The sequence below is a fragment of the Onychostoma macrolepis genome, chromosome 08, assembly GCF_012432095.1.
Source record: "Onychostoma macrolepis isolate SWU-2019 chromosome 08, ASM1243209v1, whole genome shotgun sequence".
Taxonomy (NCBI): domain Eukaryota; kingdom Metazoa; phylum Chordata; class Actinopteri; order Cypriniformes; family Cyprinidae; genus Onychostoma; species Onychostoma macrolepis.
The window spans coordinates 25,235,449-25,263,281 of record NC_081162.1 but is presented as its reverse complement, the minus strand read 5'-3'; the positions used below and the strand labels follow the sequence as shown (position 1 = coordinate 25,263,281).

Genomic DNA, 27,833 nt, shown 5'->3' with positions numbered 1-27,833 from the left:
ATGTCTAATACATATTTTTATTATATATTTTTATTTATTAAAGGTGCAGATATTTTTCATGCAATTTATATATATATATATATATATATATATATATATATATATATATATATATATATATAATTTCAATTTAAAATACTGGAAAATATTGATCAAATGTGAGCAGGTCCATTTTGATTGTGATTGTGGCTCAGGCTGATGATTTAGGCAACTAACTTCATCACTTCCTGCAACAAAACAGGCCTAACAATAATTACTCTAAATTTGCACTCCAAATTAAAATGCACGCGGCTCTTCCCAGGAGTAAGCCAAGGACGGTGTTTACACAGGCGTCACGTTTATTAGCAATCTTAAAACAACATGCTAAATGGATGAGATAAAAAGGCGAGGTGTATTAATAGACAGCAGTTGGCACATTTTTCAGAGCCTGCGGCATTTTCCGAGGGAGAAAGCATTGCGTATTTTGTGTTAGGAGCCTGCAGACTGACAGATCACAGTGAAGGTGATAATATTACATGTATGTGCATTACATGCGAAATGGATTCCACTGCAAGGTGAAGAGGGATTTGTTTCATGAGCTGTGAATAATCAAATCAGATAGATCAATGTAAATTAAAAAAGTGTTTCTGTATCATATTTCATATTTAAAAAGCAATTACTGTAAAATCTGCAGTCGAGATTGGTGACTCATAACTGTCATATAAAATGTGTGGCATTCTGAGGAATATTAAGTGTCTTCATATAAGAAAGTCAACCTGTCTTGTCATATCCTGAAGAAGCCATTCATATCACCTCAGAGTATTGCGTATCATGTGTGTGAGGTGTGAGAAGAATAAAACATTACCGATAATCCTATGCTGTGCTTCCGTCCTTCCTGGAGTCTCACACTCTTTGCATAAAATGCACAATCCTTGTATTTACTTGCATGGATCGAAAACTATGTTAAAGTCAACATGAAATCTACCCTGATTCGATTGACTTCCATAATGTCATAAAATATAATATTAGATAAATGATTCAGTATATGTCATTGTCATTAAGAGAGAGATATTCAAAAGTTTAGAGTTGGTAATTTTTTTTTTTTTTTTTTTGAGGCTGCATTTATTTGATCAAGAATATGGTCTATATCTAAAAAATATTTCTGTGATGCAAAGCTGATTTTTTTTAGCATCATTAATCCAGTCTTCAGTGTCTCTTAATCCTTCAGAAATCATTCTGATATGCTGATTTGCTGCTCTGCTCAAGAAACATTTCTTATCATTATCAGTTTTGAAAACAGTTGACCCTTCCCCAAAGCCCACCCTCATTAGTTTGTCGCCTGTCAATCAAGCTCTTTGCGAACAGTCAATTGTGCTGCTTTATTTATTTTATTATTATTATTATTTATTTTTTTTAGAAACTGATTTTTTTCAGGATTCATTGATGAATAGAAAGTTTATTAGCATTTAATTTTGTAACAATTTCAAAGCATTTACTGTCACTTTTGACCAATTTAAAGCATTCTTGCTGATGTTTTGTGTTAATTTTTCTTACTGACCTCAAACTTCTGAACAGTTGTTAGCAAAACTAATATGCCTCTGATGTCATTTTTCAACCCCTCCTCCATCTGTCATATATTGCGACTTTTTACTTCTTTACTATCAAATTTCACCTAGTCATGTGTAGACTTGTCTGTTTCACATTAGAGGTGGTCCAGGAACCACACACTTGGGAAGAGACTGTCTGAGCGTAAAAACTACAAACCAGAGTTAATTTTGTTCATACGTGCTGGTTATGGGTGTTTTATCTGAAATAGTGTAATAGACCAATCATTTAAACACTGTTATTGCACAGCAGTGCCAGTCTGTGAGTGCTTATAAAGAAAACACAGAGACATTTGCAGAAATGTGTGCAGACTTTGCAATTACAATTTTTATCTGTCTAAAAGTAGTGATTATTTCACAGACATAACCCAGAGAAAGAAAAAAAAGAGTAGTTCTGCTTTGAGGATATCTAGTTCACTTGCTACCAACTGTCTCAAATAAAACCCAAAGCATCTTTCAGATGTTTGATGCAAGTTGGAATGCAACTCTGGAGTCATTGAATCAGACAACATTTTTTGATACTTGTACTTCTGTTTTGTTTTCCAGTACTACATCTAAACATAACAAAAGAAAATGAAAATAAAAGAATGTAGCCTACATAGAAAAGCAAAACGACTAAAAGGGACAGTTCACCCAAAAATGAAAATCAGTTCATCATTTACTAGCTTTGTGCTTTGTTACTTTTGATTCTGTCCATTCTGTCCAAATTCTGTCCATTTTATTACAATATTCAAACAATAAATACATTTTGGTGCTGTTTAATGTGGAGTGACAGATCGCTGTAGTGCCTCAGGTCAAGAGAAGGACATGAACTAGTCATCTCCTCCGCTTTAATGGCAGTTCCAGTACGAAATAAACACGAATGAACATCTGAAGGTATGTTACAAGAAAGAGTACAACTTACCAAAATCCGTATCCTGTTTCATGTAATCAGTATTTCAACCATGGAAAGATGTTAGTATAAAAGATTGCAAACAATAATATGTTTTATTTAATAATATGTTTTATTTTTATAGCGCCTTTCAAGAACCCAAGGTCACTTTACAAAATAATACAAGCAATTGACAAACAAAATACACCAAACAATCAGAGGGGACATTCAGACAAACAAGTGTTGACAATGCTATGTAACATCATATTTACCTCAAAAAAAAATAAAAAAATAAAAAAATCTGTGACCATAAACTCGTTAGACACCTGTAGAGAAGCAATTTGCTAAAAAATAAATAAATAATAAAAAAAATAATAAAATTAAAAAAATAAAAGATTTGTACTGTTCTTAAATATTTAAATTGTTTGAATTAATCCGTCAAGTTTTTCTTTTATGACAGCTCATTAAATGTTTATATTTCAAAAAAATATATTAGAGTAGAAATATAATTATGTCATTGTAAAGTTAGTTTTATAACTTTATTATTACACATTTGAGTGTAATTTAAGTGTAATTTAACCATCAGTATTATAGTAAAATATCCAACTGACTCTCATTACTCAGCATTATTTGAGAGATTTTTTTTTCCTTGAGAAAATTTGCCATGCATTATACCTGTTATATATCCCCAAAAAAAAAAAAAAAAAAAAAGCTATACACGTGTAAAATCGAAATCAAATTGCAAGAATGTTAATCAAAATCAAATCGAATTGTGAAATTTGTGTCAATATCCAGACCTAGTGAATAGCAATCAGCATCAAGCTTTTTAAAAAAGAAGCAAAAAAAGAAGTGTATCACAGAATGGTCCCATGCCATAAATTTCAAGTGTTCTGGGTGTATAGGATGGGGTATAATGATAAACAAACTGAAAATTAATGAATTATTAAATGAAAATCCTGACCGTTGGTCTCTGTAAATGACTGTGTGTTCATGAGACTATATTAGCGCAGTTCACTCCAACTCACTCAGGAATACTGAGAAAATTTAATCAATATTAATAAAAGTGAAACATGAAGCACAATGCCTAGAAATCCCAAAAAGTATCTATGTACTTTCTTCACTAATATGTTGAATATCTCCGGGCCAGAATTCCAGTTGACAGTCAGAATGACAATTGCGAGGCAAACACGATAATTTGTTGCAGCAACGAACACAACAGATGTATTTACCTCAGAGAAGAAAGTACATGGATTTTATTTTGTTTCAGTTTTTGTATCAATCTTGACTTTTCACAACTTGTGTGTTTTGCCTTGGTGAGTCTCATGGGTCTCATGAGCACGCAGTCGTGCACTGAGACAAACAGCTAAGGCCAGGAGTTTCGTTAAATAATACAAAATTTCAATTAGTTTTTCACCAAACTATCATATACACCTGTAAGACTTGAAATATACGACATGTGTTTGCATGGGACCATTCAGTGATACTTCTCCATCTTTTCCATCGATTCCAGGCTTGCCAGGTCTGCGAAACAAAACTAGCCTAACTGCTATTCAAAACTTACCCAAAACTAGCCCAATCGTGTTTTTCCCCACCAATAAAATTGTGTTCCAGGGGATGGGGGAGATCTAAATGGCTGTAACTGTATTTCCTAATAACAAAAGTTACATAACAAAGGAAATCAAGGAGTGCTTAAATAGGAAGAAGTTAGCTTTTAACAACCAAGATAAAACTGAATTAAAATTAGTTCAAAAGGAATTCAATAGTTTGTTGAAGGAGGCTAGGAAAAAAACATAGAGACATCATAGAACAAAATTTTAACTTTGGGAATTCCAGGAAATTATGGGATGCTATGAAAGTAATAACCAATATGGAACCTGTCTGGAAAAGGCTTATAACTAGTAATGAAAAGCAAAGAGCAAATGATCCGAATGATTTTTTTCTGAAGGTTTGAGTCACCATTAGATGAATTGGTGGATCTAGACTCTGTCATATGTAATTCAGATTGTAGATTAGAAGTTGTTCTACACACAGTCTGTTCGTTATTTAAAGGTATGTGTACCAAAAAATCTACGGGTCCTGATGGAATCTCTGCTTTTTTGTTAAAAACTTGTGCTGATGAACTTGCTCCAGCATTCTGTCCTATTTTTCAGAGATCTTTAGACACGCATAGTATTCCTTCATTGTGGAAAAAATCCATAATCATGCCGGTTCCCAAGAAAAAATTGCCCAGTTGATAACTGTGATTTTAGACCTATAGCTTTGACTTCAAGCATCATGAAATGTTTTGAAAGACTAGTAGTAAATGTTTTAAAAGAGGTGGTTAAATGATCACTTGACCCATTTCAGTTTGCTTATAAGGCTGGACGGGAGACAGAGGATGCCATTAGGTAAATAGACACCTAGAGGATACCAAAGCATATGCGCGTTTACTTTTTATAGATTTCAGTTCGGCGTTTAATACACTCCAACTTAAAATATTAATTAATTAAGCTGACAGAACTGAAAGTGAACCCCTTTTGTATTAAATGGTTTTATTCTTTTTTAACCAATCGTACACAACAAGTAAGGGTCAATAATTGTTACTCTGAGGTGAAAATCACCAATAAGGGGGCACCGCAGGGGTGTGTTAGCTCACCCATTCTGTTTACGTTATATACCAATGAGTGTGTCTCAGGTCAGGATAATAATTTTTTTAAATTAAATTCTCAGATGATACGGCAATACTGAGTTTATTGCATTGGAACACTACTTGTTTGCAATACTTTTCAGAAGTTGATAGATTTGTAAGATGGTGCGATGAAAATTCTTTGATTTTAAATGAAACAAAGACTGTTTAAATGCTTTTCGACCCTAGATCTGTTGGGGATCACAGTCCTGTAATAATAAACGGGAAGTCTATTGAACAGGTTACATCACACAAATACTTGGGTGTCTATATGGATAATTTGTTATGTTGGTCTTTTCATGTCAACAGTCTTTGTTCTAGATTGCAGCAGAGGTTATACTTTTTGCGAAGGTTAAAAGTAATTGGGGTAAAGAGGAGGATTTTATTTCTGTTCTATCAGTCTGTTTTCGAGAGTTTGACAAGATATGGTATAACAGCATGGTATGGAAATCTGACTGTCCAGTCTAAATCAAAACTTGCTCGACTTGTACAGACTGCTTTAAAAATTGTAGGTTGGGAAGAGAAACGACCTATTCAGGAGATAAACTGTATGAAGTTTCTGTTTTAAGACAAGAGTCAGTTTGGCATATTGTAGCTTTAATATATTTGATATGTGTAATTTATTGTGAGTTGTTATGTGTAGTTTGAGTCAATGTTACGTACTGGCCATGTCATGATTGTCCAAGTTGAATTTCCCAGGAATGGGACAATAAAGTATATTCAAGTCAATATTCAATTCAAAATGGGGAACTAAAAAATAGGGGTGACCCCGAATAGTCGACTATTCGATGCTTCGATTCGAGGAGCCTGATTCGTCTCCCAATCTCACAGTCGAATATTCGCAGAGGTGTTATGATCATGCCATTTTGGCTATATGGGGGTGCTCAATGTCTTATTTCACATAGAACTACCGGTTTTCTCCCAATAATTTAATATACAGCCTATTATGATAATGCTGTAAATAAGAATCTGAAAAGAAAAACAGCTTTTAATAAATATTTTAACGTGCGTGAATAAATCCAACCACCCCTATTATAGATTTAAGTTTCACTTTCCATAATCTGTGACCGACGGAGGAGCATTTTGGCGGCAAAGATTTAAAACTTTAACAAGACTCAAACTGACACAGGCAGAGTGAAAGACTGAATTTTTTTCGATCAGGCAGGATACAAGTGATTTCAAAACATTTCAGCCGGTTTATATCGTGTATATTATTTATCTCGTATAAGATGCATTTGGTTGAGTCGCTGCAGTAATAAAAGTGAGTGCTTCATTGTACGGTGATTATCTCTTCAGTGCGCAGGACAAACAATTATGCAGAATATTAATAACTATGACTGGGACTGTCATATACACATAACATTATAATGAGAACACTATCATAATAAAACGCTGTAGATTTTTAGAGTTTAGTTCCCGTGTTTCTGCACGTTGTTGCGTGAAGAAAGCGTCCACAAAAGGAATTCATTCAAAGCCGCGCAGACACGTTCATGCATCGGGGCATTTTGTGCAGATAGCCTATAAGTTGTTATATTAACGTTATGTTGTATAAATAAGGACGCGTATTTTATATGAGATAAATTAGTTAAATCCCATTGATTAAAAACCTGCTATTATATGCTTCATTCTACTGGTCATCTTCAGCACGCAGCTCAAAACAAAAATGCAGAACATTAATAACTGTCATATACATAACGTTATAATGAGAGCACTATTGTAAAAAATGATGTGAATTCTTAGGGTTTCGCTGACATTTAATTTTAACTACCTTTTAATCAAAACATAAAGCATTATTCACTCCATTTGTATCTGTGAGGCGTCCAATACACATTTCCCCTGTGTGTTAACGTCAGTATTTATGACTGTCGAATGTCTGACTTGAGTCTTGGTAATGTATTTTGCCCCGCCCCCCAAACATATGATTCGACTATCAGCAAGATTCAAAAATTCCGATTCGACTATGAAAATATTTAGTCGGGGACACCCCTAATTATTATTATTATTATTGTTATTATCTTAATAATATATATTGTTATCTATTATCTTGCTATAAACATGAAATCACTTAATTCTGATTTATTAACATCTAAAGTCATTTTGTTTCTCAATGTATATTTATTCAAGAATGTTTAGATATTTGTACTGGAAAACAAAACCTAGGAAAACTTCTTTTTTTTCCCCTTTTGGTGCACCTGATGTTCAACCAAACAGCAGTGTTTCTCTTATTTACCCACTGTAGCTCTCGCTTCTCCTGTCCTACTGACATAATGCAACTACTTCAGTTTTTCTTCCATTTTCCTCCATCAGTTAAAGATAGACACTTAGCGCCCTATCTGCTGAAAGCGGCTGCCCTCTCGAGCTGCGGCATATGCGCATATGCGCGCACACACACACACACACTCACAGTGTGACAGCACAGGTGTAGAGCTGAGGGGACAGTTGAGCTCAGGGGGTCAGAGGAAGTCTTCCCTTATTAGAGAAATCCATTGGCACAATCGCTTCATTACTGCCCTTGCAGTCTCCTCTCTCTCTCAACACTCTTTAAGGAGTGAGAGAGGAAATTAAAGTGAGAAGCACAGAGCAGAATCCATCTCGGATTAAAGGTGCAGATTAAAAACAAACTGTGCGGCAGGATGTTAATGCTATTTATATCGCACCGCGACAAGACTTCATCAAAGAAAGGAAGAATTTGCTTGAACCCTCAACCCAGTGGCTAATTAAACTAAAAAGTAATTCTCGTGTTTGCAGTTCTCCTTTAGTTTTCTTTCTTCTGTTGAACACAAATGGAAAACATGTTTCTGAATGTCTGATATGCTCTTCCATTCAATAAAACATATGGGATAAGGGATGGATGATAATCAGAGAAAGGCTAAAAAACCACCATAAAGCCACCATTAAAATTGGCAATATTTTAAGTCATATAACAGCTTGGTTGGGCTTCCATTGTGTTTTTACTGTCATTTTTTAAATTCAGCCGGCCTTAAGTTTCCATATTAACTTTAATTGCACGAAAAAGCCAAGCTAGGACAAAGTGCTTTTGTGTTCCACAGACGAAATAAGGATTTTAAGACCAAATTTTAGCTGAATTACTCCTGTAGAGATAAAACACATCACCCAGTTGGCCTACAACAAAACCTACCAAAACGTGCAGTATACAAGAGCACACTATGTTGAATACTGTTACTGTAAAACATCAGACATTGAGAAAACTCAAAAACTTGAGGTATCAACTTAAATTTAGCCTGTGCTTCCATCAAGTAATACAGGAAGTTCTATAAACTCAATAACAATACGGTTCTTTACTTGTGAATTTTAAGTTAATGCCCAATGCAGAGGCTAGGATGAGGGCTGTGAAGTTTTTTTTTCCTCATCCTCATTTGGTTGGGGGTGAATTGAGCGAGCGGCTGGCAGGCTTGACGCTGCGGCAGCCAACGGGCTTGAGTCAGCGGCGGACAGCTAACTTGAGTGAGCAGCAGCCGGCGGGCTTGACTTCGGAGTGACCGGTGGGCTGGAGTGATGATCCGGTATCTGATCCGGTATTCTGTCACGATCTCGCCTGTGTTGGAGCAAGGAGACACAGAAGAACGCAGGAGAATCATCAACAGTCTTTTAATGAACCAAAAATAGCCAGGAGAACACACATAGAGCAGGGTGAAGACATTCAATACCAGACCAGAAACAAGGGGCAGAACACACTATAAATACTCAACTAAACGAGGGGATGACAAGACACACCTGGAATCAAATTAACACAACGAGAACCGGAACAGGAAAACAACCAAATATGGGCATATGAGGGAGGGAAACGCAAGACACAGAAACACAGGCCTGATAGAAGTAGAACTTTAGTTTTAGTTTTTCTACCTTGTGTATCAGTTTGTTGAGTGAACAGAAAAGGTCATACAGTGTTCATTATATACACCAAAATAAGTTGTAGATACTCATTAAAATAGACTAATCACTTTAAAGGTGACTTGAAACATTACAATCAAATATAAAATGTTAATGGGGACCAGCAACAGTTTGGGTACCAGCATTCTTCAAAATATCTTCTTTTGTGTTCAATAGACGAAATAAACTCATATAGGTTGGCAGTTTTGGGGAGTAAAGTTATAAATAAATTTAACGGTAATCTGTTACAGTTACTGAGAATAAAATGTGTAATTAAATTAGTTACTTAAGAAAATGTTAATGATAAAAAATTGGTCTACATCTGAATATGTTCACACACATACAGATTTGATTAATTTCTTTCCCAAATTGCATTTAAAATATGAGACACCAATCTTTCAGGAGTTTAGGACACAGAATAGGACACATCATTATAGGACAATAGGAAATACTATTTGGGTTTGTGTATATGCTGTCTTTATTTTTTATTTTATTTTTTTAAGATTAACAGTTTTCTTCCCAAGCATTATTAGATGCCAGTGTTGATGCCATTGTCATATCTATGCAAATATTTGATTTCAAAAAACAGTATTGTCATAATAATTTCAGAATGATCTGAAAGTAAAAAGAGGTGATAAAATCTGATTTTGTGGTTGATGTGCTTAAAAAAAAAAAAATAAACAATTATCATCCTAATTCAAGTAATGTTGGATTTTGAAAAGAATGACCGTAATCAGTGTTGAGTCCTACTTTAAATCTTTCAAAATGATTAACATTCAAAAACATTCATTAGAAATTTAGAGAAGTAATCAAAATCAGTCACTTTAATAAAGTAATTGACCCTACTTAATACATTTTAAATAAGGTAATGTGTAATCTGTAACCTATTACATTTCCTTCCCAACACTGCAGGTTTGGAAAAATACAGTATGGGGGTGAGTAAATGTTGACAATTTCCATTTATCCCTTTAAAAGTGGCCAACTAGGCCAAAATCTTGCAACTGACTAAAGTATGGGGGGGGGCATGCTCTTGTCTGAAACATGCAATGTCACATACTATATTAAACTCTTACTCGCTATTAGTTGGCAGTATGCATTGAATACTGCACAGTATGCAGCACGCTAGTATTCCCTTCCACACATAGCCAGCTTTCAAATCCAAGTAGCACTGAAGAAACAGAATCAGAGCCTAATCAGCAAGTAAAAGAGGAGTCTTTCCTGCAGAGAGCTTTGAATATACATCTTAAAAAGGTCAAAATTCTCCCTCAGTTATCAGCATGCCTGCAATTGTGGAACTTATTTAACTTGATTTCGGTTATTCACAGCTAACAAGCTGTTCTACATTTTGCCCTCTTTCATAATGTACAAAGGGGCACTTAAAAGCGCAGTTAAACTTTTTCTTGAAATTTCCCCTCTGAGAATGTCACAGTAGCCTGAAGATATCGCCGTCCCTCCCTGCAGATGCTTGTCTATTTTTTTTTTCTGCAATCACCAACATTTTGACATATAAAAGTCGCTCTCCTGCTAGTAATAGAGACAATTATACGGATCCAAACCCCTACGAACCCTCTGGGTGTGCATTTGCATACTGCCGTCACAGCCGTCAAAAAGGAAATTGTTGCACGACCTACATGCTCATTTCACTCTGCAGTTTTCCCCATTTCCATGTTACCTGATGGGAGTACGAGTGAATGCTGTGGGTGGGCGTGTAAATGCCATGTGCACATATAAGCAATCTCCTCTGGGATCTGATTCAAATTGGAATAATGTAAAAATAAACTAGGTACAAATGAGGTCTGATTGCACATTCATTTTTTTCTTGCCACATTCTGTTATTGGAATTCCTCTGCCATCCTTTCCCAAAGGAAAGTAAAAGAATTTCAATCATTACACATCTCTTTACGTGTTCTACATCTATCAGAATCTATATACCTTCAAAGCACCCTATGACTCTGCACTATATTCAGAGTCTTCTGAAACTACACAATGCTAGAAAGATTTAGAGGGCAGATTATAAGTGTTTTCTTTGCACTAGCTCATTTGTGACCCTGGACCACAAAACCAGTCTTAAGTCGCTGGGGTATATTTGTAGCAATAGCCAAAAATACATTGTATGGGTCAAAATTATCCATTTTTTTTTATGCCAAAAATCATTAGGATATTAAATAAAGATCATGTTCCATGAAGATATTTTGTAAATTTCTTACCGTAAATGTATCAAAACTGAATTTTTGATTAGTAATATGCATTGCTAAGAACTTCATTTGGACAACTTTAAAGGCAATTTTCTCAATATTTAGATTTTTTTGCACCCTCAGATTCCAGATTTTCAAATAGTTGTATCTCAGCCAAATAATGTCCAATCCTAACAAACCATCCATCAATGGAAAGCTTTCATATGATGTATAAATCTCAATTTCGAAAAATTGACACTTAAGACTGGTTTTGTCATCCAGGGTCACATTTGACTTCATAAGGCTTGTTGGAATATAGTGCATGAAAGTAAATGAAGATCATTAGCATGAAAGAGCCATATTTACCCATTTTTTTTTAAAGTCCAATTTGATCATTATGAACTGCTGTTGTGTAGCAAAGAACTCCATGAGGATTGATTGATTTCACATTGGAATTTTCCATGCAAAGCATGTGGTTTTAAAATTACATGAGCAAATAATGTCAGAATTATTCCTTTAAACTCAAAGTCTATTGAGAGTAGGGTTGCAAAGGAGCGGAAAATTTCCGGAAGTTTTCCGGAAACTTTCCATGGGAACTTCGTCTGGGGAACTTTGGAAATATTCCAAATTTGAAACTTACCAGGAATTTATGGGAATTTACGGGAATTTTTGGGAATTTAAGGGAATTTATGGGAATTAATTGGAAATTTATAAAACTGTATCATATACAAACAGAATTATATATTTTTTTGATCGTAGGCTCACTTGCATGCAAACTAATACAAATTTTTAAATTTTTTGGGGGGGAATCTGTGATGCTTTTTTCAGGATTTATTGATGAATAAAAACTTATGAACAGTTTATCAAAATATAAATATTTTCTAACAATATTAGTCTTTGCTACTACTTTTTTAAAATTAATTTAACACATCCTTGTTGTATAAAAGTATTAATTTATTTCAAAAAAAGAGAAAAGATACTGACCCCAAACTTTTGAATGGTAGTGTATTGTTAAAAAAGGATTTCTATTTTAAATAAATGTTTGTTTGTTTGTTTTTAAACTCTTTATTCATCAAAGAATCCTGAAAAAGAATCACAGGTAATAATAATAATAATAATAATAATAATAAATATATATATATATATATATATATATATATATATATATATATATATATTAAGCAGCACAACTGTTTCCAAAATTGATAATAAATCAGCATATTAGAATGATGTCTGAAAAATCATGTGACACTGAAGACTGTAGCTTTGCATCACAGAAATACATTATATTTTAAAGTATATTACAACAGAAAACCAATATTTTAAATTGTAATACCAGCAATACTGCACAATATCACTTTTTTTCTGTATTTTTGATCAAATAAATGAAGGCTTGATGAGCAAAAGATATGCAATGTTTAAAAACATTAAAAATAGTAATGTGTCCAAACTTTTGACCAGTACTGCACTTCTGTATGATAACAGAAAACTTGCTAGCAGAAGGAGCATCACAGCTTGAGCTATATAGCACACAGCCTACCTCATAAACTGTCTAGCTACTGTATGAACACTTTTTGGTATTTACTAGTTAAACGTGAATCCCATAGATCAAATATATTTAGAATATCAAAACTTAGATGTAGTCTTTGGGCTCAAATACAGAAAGTGCGGCTTCAGAGAAAATGTAGGAGAATCCCCCTCTTAGGTGACTAGAGAGGATTTACATTTACATTTATGCATTTGGCAGAAGCTTTTTATCCAAAGCGACTTACATTGCATTCAAGTTACAGTTTTTACATTTTATCAGCTCTTGTTTTCCCTGGGAATCGAACCCATGATCTTGGCGTTGCTAGCGCCATGCTCTACTATTTGAGCTACAGGAAAGATTGTGTGTTGGGAAGGGTCATTTTTAGACTTAGACTTTTGTTTTATTATTATCTCACCTAAATGTTTGTTCAGTCAGTGTATTTGTTTTTACTATGGTATAGCCTAATTTAGTTGCACAGTATATTACACACAGCACAAGGAAGTTTTAAACATTTTTTGTAATATTCATGTAATTTATATGAATACTTACCAAGATGGACATTTTGATATTTTGTGTGCAGGATTTAAGAAATGATCTGTGCATGTAATGGTAGATAAGCACAGTGCATGTAGGGGGCGTGGCCTCGATAGCCCTGCAGTAAGCAGTGTGCTGTGTGCGATTGAGCAATGTGTAGAGTAGAAATTAAAATGAAATTGCATTAAATCTGGTTGTTTTAACCAAGATTATGCTGCAAGTTTTTGTTCTCAACTACATTTAAGTTCCCAGTTCCTGCAATTTAGCAAATTTCCAGTTTATTCCCATTAATTCCCATATATTCCCGTTAATTCCCATATATTCCCGTTAATTCCCATGGAAAGTTTCCAGTCTTGAAAATTCCCGGAATTTTGCAACCCTAATTGAGAGATAGAGTGACAACTGATATTTACAGTATATGCATTTTTAATGTAAGCAGTCTGCTAAGCTGTTGTAAAGTGGTCATATAAATCAGTAAGTGCATATTTTTGCTCATCCTCATCCTTCAACGTGATCTCATGATAATTCGTATGTATTTTACGTAAAATGTGATTCTATAAAACGTACATTTACTTACGTTTTTACAGGCACTAAAACGTACAATACTTACGTATTTTCAGTATCTAAACGTACAAATACTTACTTATTTTCAGCATTTAAACGTACAAAACTGACGTATTGACGACATCTAAAAATGAATCCTTATGAATATTGAAATCGCAGCATTATTATTAGTTGTTTTAGTTGTCATATCAATTACCTTGTTTTCAATTGCATCATTAAATTGTTTACTCGTTTACTTAATACGAAATGATAACATTTCGTTTTGTGTGATTTCTGCTGCCAGCTCGTTTCCAAGAATATGCCTACATAATGTTAAACAAGACTTCACTTTAAACCTTAAAATAAATAACATTTGAAATCGTTTAACCTTTACTTGTCATGTAATGTTTACTTTGTTTGCCATGGGCCATAAAAGGCGTTTTCTCCGTCATGCTGTGACTGACAACAGAACTATAAGTTTTACGGCAGGATAATCGAATGCTCATTGGCTCTCGCCTGCATTCGTCACAGATTGCGACATGCCGTGTTTCTGGTGAGGTGTGTATTTGAATGATGCTAGCACGCGCGCCTTTACGAGTTCACTGAGAGCGAGAGGATCAGGAAAATAATCAGGGTAATATTTTCAGCGATTAACAACATAAATTCTGCTCTGCATCTCACACAAACCTACTGTATTCCGCCAGAGAGGACTGCGGCTGCAACGCATCGTCATTTGGATTACTTTTGGTAGTGATTTTGAATTTTTTGCAATAAATAAATGATTGTAATTGTATTTATATTTATCTGTCTGTCATGTTTTTCTTATACTGTACAGAAATAGCTATGTTTAGATGTAGGAGTGGGATTAGCGACTATAAAAACATTTTTAATGCTATATTGCTACTAATTACTAATATTGTTAACTTCCTGCATGTTTCGGTCAATTGCGTTTTATATCCTTTTATATTTGCTGTAAAATAGGTAGGTTTAGGGGTCTAAATGTAAATCGCCTATAGATAAAATGATAAAAATGCATATTCGCTGTAAAATGGGTAGGTTTAGGTTTGGGGGTAGGTTAAGGGATCTAAAAGTCTAAATCGCTTATTGATAAAATGCTAAAAATGCATTGATTCGAATATCTTAATGATATAAAAGATACGTAAATATTTTTACGTTTTTTAGCTAAAAATACGTATCGATTTGTATATTTTAAACATTGAAAAACGTCTAAATTGTAAGTTTTAGCATCAATAAAAACGTACAAAAATGTACGTTTTGTGCTTGTAAATGTTACGTATTAATACCTACGTATAAACATGAGACCAGGCTGCATCCTTCCTATATCATACTATAGAAGCCATAGAAGCCTGATGTATCAAATATGATGCTCAACAAAAACACATCTCAGATTTTCTCCTAGGTAACAATGAGATTAAAATAGAGGGCAAATGGAGACATTTGCTGATGTCTCCTGTCTAGATTTTACTTGATTTTTTCCTCTATGATTAAGTTGCAAGACTAATGTAAGTATAAAGTGGTTCTCTAAAACACTGTGGCAGAAATCACAACTAAATTTGGACACTCTAACTGTCACAAACAACAACAAAGAATACAAAATATCTCTCCTGGATCTCAAGAACGCAGTAGGGGTTCAATCTTCAACTGGCTGGCAGGAGCCGCCACTGGCAGGTCACGTGATTCACGCTTGGAATCTGTGGAACCCCTCTGTCTTTCTGAGAATCAGAATGGTTATCTATAATCAAGGAAAAACACAATCATTACAATCGTATCACATAAATTGTGCATTAAATGTAGAATTGATAACAGCATAATTCACACACTATATTTAAAAATATCATTAGCTCTTGAATTATTAATGTCACAAAATGTAGCATACCTCAGGTGTCATGACTTCCATAACATAAGAAACGCTTGATGAATCTTTTATTTTCAGTGCCAAAACACTGAATACTTTGTCAATGATTCCATCAGTCTATGACAAACAACAATGCAGATATTTCACTTATTAGTGTTTCAAATAAATCCAGCATGTAATCATTTAATTATATTCCAGTGGCTTCAGATTATAATGAATGATAAGATATAGAAAATCTTTGGTGTAACAGTACTATGAAGCTATAAAAATAAGTAATTATGGTAAGTTATTGTACCTGTTCTTCATCAAACACTGAGAGTTTGCACAGATTTTTCAGTGTGGGTGCATAATTCGGATGCTTGTGTAAAAACATTCTTTGTGATCATTTGGGCACTTCAATTGGGATAAACCCACCTAAAACCAAGAATAGAGTCATATGAATATATTCGTAATAACAAAATAATGTATGTCCTTGCAGCAAGAGTGAACGCGTTATACTTGCAGCGCCGCAGCGGCTGGCAGGAGCTGCCACTGACAGGTCACGTGACCTGCCAGAGGCTGCCTGGCAGCTGGCAGTACACTATCGGGAACCATTGATTTATGGCAGATTTATGTGTTTTGCTCTCCTTCCACTGTAGCTAGGGGAATAAAATTATTAGAATTCCTTGGAATAAGGGAACGCGTTATAACACGGAGCACTCTTGCAGCTGTCTGACTTAGCAGCCAGTGGAAGCGACAATCAGCTGCCAGTTGGGAATCACAGCCATTTAAACACTTTAATCGGCTAAAATCCTCTAAAACATCGACCATGTAAAAGTAAAGACCTGAACAGGTTCACAATAAGAAATCAAGCACAAAACACAAAATCTGGCAAAAATGTGCTGAAACTTGTTAAGGCATACTGCCAGCCAGCCAGCCACTGGCAGGTCATGGAATTAGACTGGCAGCTGCCACCGACCTGCCAGTGGCGGCTCCTGCCAGCCAGTTCAAGATTGAACCCCCACTCCAAGAACGTATCAAACTGTGCTCAGATTTGTCTAGAAAAAGTCTGCAATCAAAAATCAGAAATCTTAATATGAATTCAAATATTTCTCACAAGAGCAAAAGATCTAAGCTGCTATCTACATTCAGTACTGTTACTGTACTTCAACTGTTGACTCGCTTATGAGAATTTCTATTTTTCCTAAGGGATTTTAGCTGAAACATCTGAGGCATGTTGACGTATCAAATGACTAATACTTATATACATAACAAAATATTCCATAAGATTCCTGAGCTATGAAAGCAATAACCTTTCATTTTTGTGTCTCAGTACTGTTAGATTCACTCCAGCCTTCTGCCACATTATATGAAATGTGTTCCAACCTGGCGAAGTGTTGATGTTGACGTTTTTATTTGTCATCATAACAATTTATGTGGCCCATCAGTTAATTTGCATCACCGCATGACTCATGATTCTATTGTACAGGCGGAGAGGTGGACTGGCCATCAAGATTTATATGCTTGCACGTTTATGTGTCGCAGCGTTTGGCTCGCTTCTCTTAGAGCTGCTGTCCTTTATTCACAATCCACAGCAATTCAGGCCTGATAAATCAAGGCCAAGTTTGCATACAAACACATGCACACGGTAACACGCATGAGTGCAGACGTGTGCTGAAAGGGCAGTTAGGGAGTACAGAGGCGGATTTATAATGATCCAGAGATGGCATTATGGTAATAAGTGTTATTTTGTACAGAAATGAGCACCTCTGATGGACAGGCTCATTTAGAGTCTCTGAGGAAGACTAATCAATGATAAGGTGAGCGCTACCCATTCTCCGTCTGGAATACTCTATTGCAGGACTGATGAGGTGCAAATTAAAAAGCCATTAGAGAAGCATCTCCTGCCGCGGTGAAAAGAGTCCTCAGGTTAGCGGTTAGCTGAGGTCTGAGTGATTTATAAGAATCCAGAAATCTCAAAACTCAAGATCAAAAGAAAACAACTGAGGTTTAACAATAAACACATACACTGACACGCTGCAGTGGTGCTTATAAGGGCAATTAGAGTTTGAATCTGGCTCACAACGTTTAGTTCCCCTATTATCCTCCCCATCACGTCCTATCTTTATAAAATAGTAAAAAAAAAAAAAAGCCAAACGTAAACTATATAGACAGCTAGCTAGATAGAACTATATGTACCAAGAATGATCATTAAAACAACAGCTAAATAAATAGAGCGACAGATAACTAGAATGATGTCCTGATAAAAAGCTAGCTAGAATGACAGCCAACTAGAGCAAGAGCTAGAACAATAGCTAGCTAGAACAATGAGTAGATAGCTAGCTAGAATGATAGCTAACTCTGACAAGAGCAGGGATGCCAACTTTCACGCATTCAGCATGAGACTCATGCAACTGACACTTAGTAGTAATAATAGGATACATACCCTGATGTAATAATGGGATATTGGCGAGACAGATTTGGTAAACACTCCAGTGCGAAATTGTGTTTGAGCTCTGGAGAACATCAAATGTTTCTATTTACAACATGTTTTTTTTTTTTTTTTTTTTTAAGCGTTGAGCAGTGTAGCCAATCACACACTGTTGATTCTTGAACACCTCTGATCGGCCATTCCGTTCAAATGAGTCAGAATTCCCTCACAGCTAAAGGCTGGATTTTGTTCTGCTTACTGTAACAGTGTAAATAAGAGGTTCATTGAATACAAAGGAACTTTGTGAGATTGTGATGAACCGAAGTAAGTGACAGCTTTTTAGTGATTACAAAGGAAGGGATTTGCGCACTTTCTAAGCTAAATATAATCCGTTCTGAATTTGAATAAGAGTGTTTTTTGCTAACATCATATACCCTGTACAAGCAGCAAAATTTTGGGAGTGAATTATATATCTGTCATCCCTCACATAAAAGTCTCTCTCTCTTTTTGGTGTCCTTGTTATACATGTACTTACTATTATAATAACAATTAAATATGCATAATTAGGCTTTCCTGTAGCTCAAATAGTAGAGCATGGCGCTAGCAACGCCAAGATCATGGGTTCGATTCCCAGGGATAGCAAGAGCTGATAAAATGTAAAAACTGTAACTTGAATGCAATGTAAGTCGCTTTGGATAAAAGCGTCTGCTAAATGTAAATGTACATGCAAGTAACCCTAAACCAAACCTTAATCTCAACTCTAGCCATATAGTCAGACTAAGATGCTAAGAAAACTCAGGAAAGAACTGGATATTCCCTTATCTACAGTGTGCATGTTGTGTTTGCATAATGTCAACATGACCTTGAGTGATTCTTTTAAAGCGTTCATTTTTCATTCAATTTATGTGTTGTTTTTTAACAGTACATACTGTTCATTGTTCATTTATAGTAAAAAAAATAGAAAGATTTGGTACTAAACTATATCTTGCAGTGAGTTTAATCCACACCCACACAGTATTTTATTTATTTATTTATTTATTTAATAAGGGTTTTTTTTTTGTTTGTTTGTTTTTTTTTTGTTATTGCACTGCAAGCTTGCGTTGTGAATAGAATGTGATGAGAATAACAGACTGGGCACAGAAGAATTATACAAATACATCTTTCTTTTGCCTTCGAAAGCATATGCAACAAACATACAGTACAACCAGTGAAAATAATGACTCTTTTGATCTGGTTCTTTTTCATTTAATCAGTCAACAGACTCACTGTAAAATTAACTGGATGTTCATTTGACATCAACTCAATAGAGAGTTATGCTGTAAAAAAAATAATAATAATAATTTTAAAAAAAGAGCTTGATTCCAGTATTTTTATTACATCAATATATATAGGCTACTATAATTCCCATTTCCAGTCGCCGCTTTAATCTGGGTTGAGAAGTACCAATAAACTTGACTTTCTGGCTGTGAAAACAAAACCTCTATCTTCCTTTTTTATGCCAATGGCTATTTACACAGTGTAACAGAATATTTCACCAGTTCACATCTAATGTAAATAGAAACACATAGCATCCTTTTCAGACAAAGTGCAAATAGACATGCCGTTCACACAGTGTAAATTGAAGTGGAAAGCTATTGTACTTAACATACATCGCCTAAGCAATGGTAGGTGGAGAGAAAACAGCTTTTTCAATAACTCAAGGTCAGTTATTTGCACTTAGTGTAAATAGATATTGCCTTTTCTAATTTGCTTGATGTGTCAACATATTCCGTTCATTATGCATGTATGTTTCCTGCCCACGGCCATTTCTAGTGTTATAATATTAACTAGATAGGCAGTTCAAAGTCATGCCTTAGCTATACTCGCCTTACAAGACGTACGCCTTCCTCTCCGTGTTCAGCTTTGACAAACTGAATTCTACTCTGTCCACATGAAATATGATTTATTCATAAGCTCAATAATTACAACTCGCCGTGGAGCCCTGCGATTGAGAGATTAGACCCCTACTGTTTTTGTGTCTTCACAAAGAATGAATATCATATATTCAACTAACACTGCAAAATAAAAACAGCATGTAAACTCCTCTGTTTGGCACATAATTACGCAAAAAAAAAAGATTGTTGGCTGGATGAAAGGACATTTTTAAGCAGAGAACAAACTGTATTCAGAAGACGCAAAGAATGCAAAATTAATGTAAAACTGTGATGTATGCGCAGCTTCTTTTCCAGAAGGGATTGTTTTAATTTCACCTGTTTTAAACATGAAGAGTTGTTCACAGCACAGGTTACTCTCTACATGAAGATGAGCAAGTGCGAAACATGTTTACGTGCATTAAGTGAACCGTTCATCTCACGAACGCGCCGTCTAGAAGTTAATTGGAAAATGACATGCTTTTTAAAAATGTCCCTGGCTGCAGGAAGAAAGATACCGAATATATAGTTGTGACAGTTAATTGATTCTTCTACCGGAGTCAAAGACAGCTCAGCTCGATTAAAAGCAGAGCTTTGTTTGCACAAGATACATCATCTTGGGAACACTATCAAATTAAACACATTTGAAAGCTAATTTGTTTGGATGCATTGAGTCTGGGTGTAAACAACATACTTAGTGCATTCCAATTGTGCTGGAAAAGTGCCCGGTACAATGCTATATTTGTCGTGTAATTCTAATGCATTCTCGCTTGTTTTCACAGAATGCATACACATATCCCAGACCGCTGCCAGGGGCCTGGATGGGAGACATATCCACAATTCACTGAGGGGCCCGTGAGAAAATGCACCACTGCCCATTATGATTTGCAGCGGCTCAGATAAAGCCTTTCCTGGATTTTGCTTCAGCGCTGAGAATTTTCCAACACAAAAGGAGAAAGAATTAGGCTGAATGCGCGGCACACATCCTCAACCCCTCATTTTGGACTCTTTTAAAAGTGGAGCAAGCGGATACGGCATCAATTTGACACCCCGTCCCCAAGTCGAACCGGTTTGGTTTTTACTTCGACCAAAACAATAAACGTCCCCCACAATGGGGCTTGTGAGCACGCAAGGCAAATCCATCCGTAATGTTTTTCGACGCTGCCATTGTTGCTGTATGATAGCTACTACCTGCTCTCCCCAAGGAATCGACGCCCACCGTCCAACTTCCCGTCCTGTTCATCCCTTTGTGTTGTGTAGTGATGTGACAAACTATTCATGCCGAACCATCGGAAATGTCTCTCGTGATCAGTGGACAGTAATTGCTCAATTGAGCACAACCCACGAGGATCTTTCTGAGGACTACATAAGATATTTTTGACTGCTGTGAAAACATCATGAAGAAAAGCCTGTTTGCAAGGACTGTAACCTCACCACGAGTTCCCACTGTGATTTGATTTCAACCCTGGCTGAACTCGGACACACCATGGGAGAGTTGAATTGTGGGTATCGTATGTGTGTCGTGAATGTGCTTTTTTGTTCTCCGTTTAAAGCTGGAATTTCCACTTTCCCTGGATTTTTAGTAGTACTTTCTCTTTGTTCAGACAGAAAAGTTAGCTGACTATTTTTGTATGAACAACATATCATCTGAATGTGATGAATCAAAGAGAGATCAGCTTCATGTTTTTGAAACACTTGCATCTGGATGCCTTTTTGTCGCTCGACATCTGATCAACACGCTGGACATTTTCTCTCAACACCATCATTATTTTGTGCTGAAAATTTGGCATGGCATAACACAGTGGTTCTCAACTATTGGGTCGCAGGTCTGTTCTGATCAGGGTCGTAGACAAATAATAAAATGCAGCTAACCATATAATCATTCATAGTTGAGACAGCAAAATAAATGTTTTTGTTTGTTGGATGTGTACAATCCAACAGTATTTTGGCACAAATTCATCCACTAGACAGAATGAGAAGCCAGAAATGTAGAGGCTGCATAACATAATCCTCATAAACCGTGAACAAACTACTAAACGTGAGGAAAATATGACCCATACTACGTTAAATACGGGTTCACAGGGTTTGTGTCAACCACAATGTGTTTTATATGGTAAATTTTTGTCTGTTTAGGGCATCATACTTTAGAAACCAAAATAGTTTTAGCTTTTGTCACGTTAATAATTTAGCTTATTGTTGGGCCTTAGTATTTCTTGGAAATATTATTACTGCATTTTAATGTTTGAATTCAAGGACATTTTTTACTTTTTGTACTATAAAATATTTGGGTATCATGTCGGGTCACTACATAATTTTCAATGTAAAATCTGGGTCCTGTTGAGAACCACTGACTTTCTAGGATCTTCACACTTGGACAACCATAATATATTAATCACATTGGATTTATCTAACATTACGAGGAGATTTACAGTGCATTACCATTCAAAATGTTGGGGTCATCTACATTTTAAAATACATTACAATGGAAAACAGCTTGTAAATTGTAATTATATCGCTGTTTTACTGTACTTTTGATCAAATAAATGCAGCCTTGCTGAGATTAAGAAACCATTTTTAAGAACATTAAAAATCTTACTGACCGCAAACTTTTGAACGGTATCCTGTACAGCTGAAACAAGCCACAGGTAACAAGTTTGTCTGTGCAACATGAGGACAACCCAATGTATTAATGTAGCTAAACGCAATCAGTACACCAATGAATGAATGCAAATGGACAGAAAGTCATGGGAAAGATTATGCAAACCCACTGCCATCTGTCCAAAAGCCCCTCTTGATTGCTGTATAATCATTATAATTACATCCATCATAATTGGTTAACATATATGCAGCTGTCTTTAGGCAGTAACAAGCTGAATGAGAATCAAACCTGCCAAAGCAGATCAAATGGTCATTGCTGTTAGTCAAAGTTATTGGCTAAAGAGAGCTAGATTTGATTTGGAGGAAACTACACTCTTCAAAATAAAGGTTCTTTATTGGCATCTATAGGCTCTTTCGCACCGCAGGAACCTTTTCACAGTACCCGAACTAATTGTGGAACTACCCACTTTTTGGCGTGTTCGCACCACGGAACTAGGAACTGTTTTAGTTCCCGGAACTCCGTTCGGAGGAACTAATTAGCTCCTACTTCAGAGTAGGGTCTAAAACAGTTCCATAGGAACTATCGTGACGTAAGTGTACGCTGATTGGCTAAATGCCATGATTTAAAACGCTGTGTAAACACATACTGTGTAAACATCGCATCAACTTATTATTTCGCAAGAATGGAGAACAGCGATAGATGGACGGACACTGAAGTGCAGGCACTTTTGAACATTTTGAACTCCTTTCCGATCTTTCAATCACTTGACGTATAAGTTACGTCGACATTCCATGTCCATTATTGTGAACCCCACAAGACACAACAAAAAGCTCCGATCACAGCGTCCTCCATCCTCTTGTTGTTCTTTGTTTTCGTTGTTGAACGCCGCGCACAAATGACGTCGCTGTCGACCGGCTTACGTCACTTCTTAGTACCCACTGTCGGTGTGAATGCAACCCTTTAAATGATACTGGGAAATAGTTCGCGCAAAATCGTCCCAGTACTTTAGTACTGTACTTTTAGTTCTGGAACTAAAGCGGTGCGAAAGGGGCTTATGGTTTCATGAAGAACCTTAAACATCCATTGAACATTTCCATTGCACAAAAGGTTCATTATAGTGGAATATGGTTCTTTGGATCATTAAAATATTCTTCACACCAAGAAAAAAAAATGGTTCTTTTAAGAACTGTTCTCTGAAAGGTTCTTTTTTTAAAAAACCTTTTGAAACCTTTATTTTTAAGAGTGTAGAACCCTTCCATTCCACAAAAGGTTTTTTAGTGGAAAAAGGTTCTTTAGATTAATAAAATGGCCTTCACACTGAAAATAATTAAAAACTGTTCGATAAAAGGTTCTTTGAGGAACCAAATAGGATTGTTTAAATGTTTTAAGTGACTTGACATTGACTTGAGTATGGTTACCCATACTCGGAATTTGTGCTCTGCATTTAACCCATCCTAAGTGCACACACACAGCAGTGAACACAAACACACCGTGAACACACACCCGGAGCAGTGTGTGTTTAAATGACATTGCCACAAAAACCTCCTTTTGGAACCTTTATTATTAAGGGATAATTCACCCAAAAGTGAAAATTTGATGTTTATCTGCTTACCCACAGAGCATCTAAGATGTAGGTTCGTGATGATAAATTGAGGTCTTAAGACACGAAACAATCGGTCTGTGCAAGAAACTGAACAGTATTTATATCATTTCTTACCTCTGATCCACTGCAATGTCCAACTGTCCTGAGCGCGTTCACAACATCCGGTGCGTGACGCGTCAACGTGCTCTGGCGTAGTAGACTTCAATGGTGCATTACTGCCATCTACTGTACTGGAGTGTGAACCGGAGCTAGACAGAGATAAACTATAATTACTGTAGAAGGGAGACTTCCATCTCTCTTCTTCCCCTTCCCCTTTAATTAATAACAATGATTTCCAAAACTGTATTCTATATCATATTTGCTATACCAGGGTCCCTCAGGAAACTAAATAAATGCGGAAGCGATCTAAACAATGAGTGACATATACGCGCAACAGATCGCACATGCGTCTACTTAAGACCTCAATGTATCGTCACGAGCCACAGGGTTTAATTTGGTTTTGTCTGTGTATGTTTTTTTGTCTCTCAAAGCCGTGGGTCCCATTGACTGCCATTATATGACTGACAGACCGCAACGGTTTGAGTTAAAAATCTTTGTTTGTGTTCTACTGAAGAAACAAAATCACCTACATTTTGGATGCCCTGGGGGTAAGCAGATGAACATCAAATTTTCATTTTTGGGTGACCTATCCCTATTATTAAGAGTGTAACTAGATGCTTTTTCTGAAAATGTGACACTTGCACATTCAAAACTGACCAGCAAGGGTGTATACTAAATGGTGTCAGTATTGCTATGGTCTTCTGGATCATTACCCCATGTCATAAAGGCCCACATGCAAGTCTCTATGATATTTTGATCTCTAGATTAAAGGCTTAGGTCCTTTCTTCAATATCTGAAGGAATTTTTTGCCTGTTTGATCACCTGCCAGACAGAAATCATAAGTCAGATCACTTAGAGAAGTAATAGCACGCCTCTCCTCAACAAGCCGCGTGATTTGTGGTATCATGCCCGAAGTACAAACGCTGAGGATGAGCCACGAATGGATGAGTCACAGCTCTTAATTCTGAGCAATAGCGATAGTTAGGTTTGCCTGTGCAAACTCTGCTGAGAAAAGATGTAGAACAAACCACTGAATTGTGTGCCATCATGTGTCCTTTAGTGAGAAATGGCCACCCTTAAAGTCTCATGTTATCAGATCCTCTTAGGGAGAGCCTCGTCTGCCAAGAACACACAATCTATCAATGTCACTGCAGGGATGGTCTGACTGTGGGGGTTTCTGTGCAATTTACTTAGTAACATTTCACATCCTCTTGAAGAACAAGCCAAATAATTCACAGATTTTAGATTAGGAGAACGGCTCTCCCCTGATTTATTGATTTTTTTAGAAATCCTTTAGTCAGAGGTATAATAAAAAGAACTAAAAAGGCCGTCTCGGTTGCTTAATCATGCCTCTCGGTTTAAAGCATGATGAAGTGTCTTCATTCCTCCCAAGAAATGACTGGTCTCCTTTTTATCAAATTAAAAAGATTTTTCCCATAGTTCTTTTAAGCCTTTCACATGTTTACACGCTCAATATGAATGCATATTTCTGTTACTCATTCACTTCTCAGCATGCACAACAACCTTGGGTTTCTAAAGCAAAACTAGGCTGATGGTGAAAACACAAATGATGCAATTTGCTTCTCTAAGAGGCCTCTATTAGCTGAACGTGTTCAAGGCTCTGTACCATTATGATTGAACTGAAGTAGACAGACGGTGAAGGTGTAAATACTGATTTGCATTTTGAGCTCATGTGTGAAAAGGGTGAAGGACAAATTGCCCAGTATTGCCATCTCAAGCAGCCCTCACATTTTAGGACATGTCTTTTGTGTAAAAATTAGGATTTTCAAAGCATAGTTGTTGTTTATGTTCTTAAAAATACAGAAATGCTGTGATGTTACATTCTGTCTTTATAAAGTTAGAAAACCAACAGCATCAGAAAACTCCCTTTGTTGATCTTTTGAACTTTAAATTATGTATTTTTTCTGTTACCATATTATCCTTTGATTTTTCCATTACTGGCTCACATTTAAAAAAATAATAATAATAAAAAAGCCACAGAAATGACAAGCAAATTATAAAGGACTGGTTCATCCAAAAATGTAAATTTACTCAAAAAATACTCACCCTCAAGCAATCTAATATAAATACAAGTTTTTTTTTTTTTTTTTTTCATCAGAATAGAACAGAATTTGGATAAATTTAGCATTGCATCTCTTGCGAACCAATGGATCCTATGCAGTGAGAATGGGTGCCGTCAGAATGAGAGTCCAAACAGCTAATAAAAACATCACAATTAATTTGTAATCCAAACCGATCCAGTCCATCAGTTAATGTCCTGTGAAGTAAAAAGGTGTGTGTTTGTAAGAAACAAATACATCAAGATGTTCTTTTTAACTTAAACTTGTTGCTTCCAGCTAAAATAAGAGTATGAAATATGAGGAGAGAAATGTGCGAAAAGTGTCCAAAACAGTTCTAAAAAAAAAATTGGTTTTTGCTTCACAAGGCATTAATTGATGGACTCGACTGCTTGTGGATTATTGTGATGTTTTTATCAGCTGTTTGGACTCTCATTCTGACGGCACCCATTCACTGCAGAGAATCCATTGGTGAGCAAATGATGTAATGTTAAATTTCTCCAAATCTGCTCTCATGGAGAAACAAACTCATCTACATCTTGGATGGCCTGAGAGTTAGACAATTTTTGGCAAATCTTTATTTTTGGATAAACTATTCCTTTAAAACCTGGGGGGGGGGGGGAGAAAAAGAAAAACTCTTCAGTATGTTCAGTCCTAATTTATTGTTAGCAAGTCAGAGGAAACAAAATGTTCTTGTCAAGTAGTTTCATCAAGTATCCTATTTCCTGGTCATTAATGCAAGTAAATGACATTGACCTTAAATTTATGTTAATTTTCCAGGTCAGCTTTTCAATTAAACTTTCCACTCAATTTCTCATGCTAATAATATAATATGAAATGAAAAACATTTACCAAATTAAATTAAAAAAAATGCGCAATAGAAGGATTTTTTAGTAGTGACAGATTTTGGGTCCAAGTAAACCAGTGCTGTGTCAGTGTTGATCTATATGTACATTAACCCAGGAGACAGATAGGGTGGTTATAGGTTAACTGCGCTGACTGAATCTTAATCTGTGCTTGTGAATGTTTGTATGAAGGATAAACTGCTCCTCCTTCAACTTTAATACCAGACACATCATGCATGAGTGCAAGAAAAAAAGACTCACACCTGCATTCGCACTCATCACCCATGTCATGTATGCAACACTCACAGGATCACAATGACATTTGAGAGCGAGTTCAAGGAATGTTTCCATGGTTTAAAACAAGTTAAGCTGTATTGACAACCTCTGTGGCACAATCTCAACCATTGGGAGACACTGACTTGTGTAAATTGTCATGAAACTACACTGGACGATTTAACCAGATGAAAACCTCAGGATATTGAATTGGCTCATACAAAAATGAACTTCTGAGACAAAGAGTACCATAAAAGTGGTCCATTTGATGTGTGCACTATGTTCCAAGTCTTCTGTCACTTTTGGATTTAATACAGTATATTCGTGGCTTCATAGAGGACTTTGAAAGTT

The 27,833-nt window shown here is 35.9% G+C and overlaps 1 protein-coding gene across 2 annotated transcripts in view; it reads left to right on the top strand.

Moving 5' to 3' along the window:
* Positions 1 to 27,833, top strand: part of lrrtm4l2 (leucine rich repeat transmembrane neuronal 4 like 2) — a 53,970-nt gene that overhangs the window by 13,470 nt on the left and 12,667 nt on the right. Inside the window, exon 3 of one of the 2 annotated variants that reach the window (XM_058783739.1) lies at positions 20,768 to 21,291. The exons of the other annotated variant lie outside the window; for it this stretch is intronic. The gene's annotated coding sequence lies outside the window, so the exon portion shown is untranslated. Of the gene's footprint in view, positions 1 to 20,767; positions 21,292 to 27,833 lie in introns of those variants that run through there. 2 annotated transcript variants of the gene reach the window in all.